At 42.0% G+C, this 4,857-nt stretch overlaps 1 pseudogene; it reads right to left on the bottom strand.

The window, feature by feature from the left end:
* Window positions 1-3,675: 3,675 nt before the first annotated feature.
* On the bottom strand, window positions 3,676-4,316 carry LOC122434763 (annotated as a pseudogene).
* Between the last annotated feature and the right edge of the window lie 541 nt (window positions 4,317-4,857).

The following is a 4,857-nucleotide window of genomic DNA, read 5'->3' as shown; positions in this document are numbered from 1 at the left end:
TTCTCTCGAAACATCCCACCCTCGCCTTCTCCCACAGAGTCCAAAAGTCTGTTCTGTACATCTGTGTCTCTTTTTCTGTTTTGCATATAGGGTTATCGATACCATCTTTCTAAATTCCATATATGTGTTAGTATACTGTATTGGTCTTTATCTTTCTGGCTTACTTCACTCTGTATAATGGGCTCCAGTTTCATCCATCTCATTAGAACTGATTCAAATGAATTCTTTTTAATGGCTGAGTAATATTCCATGGTGTATATGTACCACAGCTTCCTTATCCATTCGTCTGCTGATGGGCATCTAGGTTCCTTCCATGTCCTGGCTATTATAAACAGTGCTGCGATGAACATTGGGGTGCACGTGTCTCTTTCAGATCTGGTTTCCTCGGTGTGTATGCCCAGGAGTGGGATTGCTGGGTTATATGGCAGTTCTATTTCCAGTTTTTAAGGAATGTCCACACTGTTCTCCATAGTGGCTGTACTAGTTTGCATTCCCACCAACAGTGTAAGAGGGTTCCCTTTTCTCCACACCCTCTCCAGCATTTATTGCTTGTAGACTTTTGGATAGCAGCCATCCTGACTGGTGTGTAATGGTACCTCATTGTGGTTTTGATTTGCATTTCTCTAATAATGAGTGATGTTGAGCACCTTTTCATGTGTTTGTTAGCCATCTGTATGTCTTCTTTGGAGAAACGTCTGTTTAGTTCTCTGGCCCATTTTTTGATTGGGTCATTTATTTTTCTGGAATTGAGCTGCAGGATTTGCTTGTATATTTTTGAGATTAATCCTTTGTCTGTTGCTTCATTTGCTATTATTTTCTCCCAATCTGAGGGCTGTCTTCTCACCTTGCTTATAGTTTCCTTTGTTGTGCAAAAAGCTTTTAAGTTTCATTAGATCCCATTTGTTTAGTTTTGCTTTTATTTCCAATATTCTGGGAGGTGGGTCATAGAGGATCTTGCTGTGATTTATGTCGGAGAGTGTTTTGCCTATGTTCTCCTCTAAGAGTTTTATAGTTTCTGGTCTTACATTTAGATCTTTAATCCATTTTGAGTTTATTTTTGTGTATGGTGTTAGAAAGTGTTCTAGTTTCATTCTTTTACAAGTGGTTGACCAGCTTTCCCAGCACCACTTGTTAAAGACGTTGTCTTTTTTCCATTGTATATCCTTGCCTCCTTTGTCAAAGATAAGGTGTCCATAAGTTTGTGGATTTATCTCTGGGCTTTCTATTCTGTTCCATTGATCTATATTTCTGTCTTTGTGCCAGTACGGTCAATTCTTTTATCTGATGACACTCCATTTCTTGTAAAATATTAGTGAAAGTGAAGTAGCTCAGTCGTGTCTGACTCTTTGCGACCCCGTGGACTGTAGCTTACCAGGCTCCTTCCTCCATGGGATTTTCCAGGCAAGAATACTGGAGTGGGTTGCCATTTCCTTCTCCAGGGGATGGGAAAACAAACAGGTCAAGTAATTGCCTAATATAACACAGCTATAAAGATATAACTAATTAACAAAGGGGTATATGTTCATATAACTAACACCAAAAACAGATGTCTAAAATAACAATTGCTAGTATTTGTCCTTTAGATTCCTGGTCATTGAGATTGTTCCCCACCAATTTTCTCTTGTTTCCTTAAATTTAGATTCCTAAATGTGTGCTTCAGCTTTGATAGCTGCCTCTAATCCCATAAATCATGGTGTCTCATTCATAGTAATTTTTTGAATCTTGGCTTTCTGGCCTATATATCAATTTTGCTGGCTCCTTTGACTTTTGTGTTTATTACTCTTTCTTTCTCTCCCTCTTTCTCTCTCTCTCATACATACACATACACACACACACACACACACACACACACACACACACACACAGAGGAAAAGGTGGAACTCCAGCAGGTTTGGCAGCCTCCAGTGCTTTCCATCAAGCACCTGGGGAATATGGAAGAAGCATCATTTTTCTTATTCCTGGGACAAAAGCACTGTGAGGAAAAGGGCAGTGATGAGACCAAGTAGCTTTATGTAAGGCAAAACTAACAGGACTCACAGCTGGTCTGGGCTTGAGGAGGCAGATGAATAGTCTCAGGTTCTCCTTTAACCAAAGTGATACTTCTTCACCAACCAGTTTCCCACTGGAGCACTATGCAGCCTTTCCAGCTGTTATATTTCATGAATATAACACTACATGCCAGGACAGGAGTGTTGCCGATCCATTTATAACTCTAGAGTGTCATCTGTTGAGAATGGTCCAGTAATCCAAGAAAAGGAAGGGGCCTGCATTTGGCCCATCAAGACCTAACCTGCCACTCCCCAACCCCGAGCCACCCCAGCATCCTCAGACCAGGAAACTGAGTACAGATGTCCTCAACTTGTGTGGGGATTGGATCCAGGACAACCCCATCCCCATCAAATGGATGCTCAAGTCCCTTATATAAAATGGCTATTTGCATATAACCTATGCACATTCTCTTGTATGCTTTAAATCATCTCTAGATTAAGTATAATATACAATACAATGACAATGCTATGTAAATAGTTGCCAGTGCATGGTAAATTCAAATTTTGCTTTTTGGAACTTTCTGGAATTTTTTTCCCCAAAACATTTTCAATACACAGTTGGGATGTAGACACTGCACATACAGAAGGCTAACTCTACTGGCCTCCCAACCACAATTCAGGGGCAATGAACCAGGACCCAAGTCATGGAGCTTGTCTCTCACCTCACGCACATGACAGAACTTGTCAGGCACCCAGATAACCTTGGGAAGGCTTGGCCTTGCTCATCCTAAAGGGGTGGATTCCTTTCTCTCTAAGCACTTATTCAGAATCACCCACCGCCACTATATGCATTGTTGTCAAATCAATTTATGTTTGTTCTCATCACGTAGAACCTGGACTCTTGGCTCCATACCCCAATGTTAACACCCATATTTAGCCCATATTTTAGTTTTGGTGATACTATCGGCTCCCCTCTGAGACCAGAGCTTTGGATCTCATCTAGTTTTCACCTTTGTTCATTTTGTTTGTTCACTCTTCCAGAATGAGATTGGCTTACTTTATTTTGATTACGAAAATACTATACATTCATTGTAAAGAATTTTTTTTTTCTTTCTTTTTGGTTTAAAATAACTTTTTATTGCCCAGGATATTTTTTTCCCCTTGTGTCGTATTTTGTCTGTCTTATTTGCTTTTGTTTTCTTTTTTCATAACTATAAATTCAAGCTTCCCTTTGTCTTGAAAAACAAAACAATGTGTAGTTTTCATATCATTTGCAACCTGGTCTCATTTGAAGAGACAGGTGGGAGTTATCTTGCAAGAGTAAGATTTATATCATGAATGGTGCACGTCTAGGTCTGGTGGTACTGAGAGGAGACAACGGCATTCTTGACAAAGTTAAATTTGCTGGTGGCGTTTGCGGAAAAGAAGCCCTTGCAAATTTCTAAACGACAGTAAACTCTTATTAGGAAATTCTGAAGTGTTCTACAGGCCAAAAAGGGAATGAGGTTAGTAAAATGCCTCAACAGAGTTGGAATAAAATACTGAATTTGAGAGTTACTGGAACTTGGATATATAAAAAGAAGGTGGAGATTGGCACATGTTTAAAATGGTCTCAAGTTCAAATAAACTACTGTGACAAGACACCACTTCACAAGTCACACGCTGGCCCAGGGGCTCCTCTCTTCCCTCAGTAGATGCTGGCAGAAGGCGTGCTCAGTCATTTTGCAATGTAGATGCCTAGCCCCAAAGCCAAAACATGGGAGAGGAAGAGAGATGGAATGAACACCTTAAGAAACTCTGCGGAGAAGATCCCCCCTTTCTTCATGGCTTCACTTTTCCTCATGCTTAAGGAAACAGAACGTTTAGGTTGCCTGAAGTGGAACTCCTTGGGTGGAATATTTTCAGGTCTATTGGACCAATCAGACACCCAGTCTACACTTTTCTTCAGCGCATCCACCTCTCTCTTTCTCTCCTTCTGCAACTTCTGACTGAGAGCTATGGTCCTTGCTGGTGTGCATTTCCACATCAAGCATGATCTGCCCATCTTCTTGTGGGGAAGGGCTGTCTCAGTGAGAACTGCCTCTTGAACTGCTCTGTCTGGATTCGTTCTGTGCATCCAAAAGAATCTTCTCCATGTCCCTATTGTGGATGGAGGACGAGGAGGGTACAAACTCTAGCCCCCCATTCTTCTCATTGCCATTGCTGCTGTTCATGGGCAGCTCCACCCAGGAACTGTTGAGGCCAGCAGGTGGTGGCAAAGACTGTTCACCTTCCTCACAGTTATTGTTGTTGTTGTGCGGGGGCGGCGGCTGTTCTACTGAGACGACATTGTCAGGTGGCGGGAAGAGCTGCGACCCCGCAGCAAAGACCGTCTCTGATTCTCGGGCATCAACACCAAGAATTTTTCTAAAATATCAGCCAATCGAGATGGGTTATAAAAGATTTTCAATTCATATCAGAATATATACATGGAACTAAAGAGCTTCTTGATGAGGGTAAAAGAGGAGAGTGACAATGCTGGTTGAAACTCAACATTAAAAAATCCAAGAGCACAGCGTCTGGTCCCATCACTTCATGACAAATAGAAGGGGAAAAAGTGGAAGCAGTGACAGACTTTATTTCCCTGGACTCCGAAATCACTGTGGATGGTGACTGCCATCATAAAATTAAAAGACGCTTGCTCCTTGGAAGGAAAGCTATGACAAACCTACTGTGTGTGTCCTCAGTTGTGCCTGACTCTTTGCAACCCCATGTACTGTAGCCCGCCAGGCTCCTCTCTCCATGGGACTTCCTAAGCAAGAATACTGGAGTGGGTTGCCATTACCTCCTCCATGGGCTCTCCCCAACCCAGGGATTGAACCCAGGTCTC

This window comes from Cervus canadensis, chromosome X (assembly GCF_019320065.1).
Source record: "Cervus canadensis isolate Bull #8, Minnesota chromosome X, ASM1932006v1, whole genome shotgun sequence".
Classification (NCBI taxonomy): Eukaryota; Metazoa; Chordata; class Mammalia; order Artiodactyla; family Cervidae; genus Cervus; species Cervus canadensis.
This window is presented reverse-complemented; position numbering and strand designations above follow the sequence as displayed.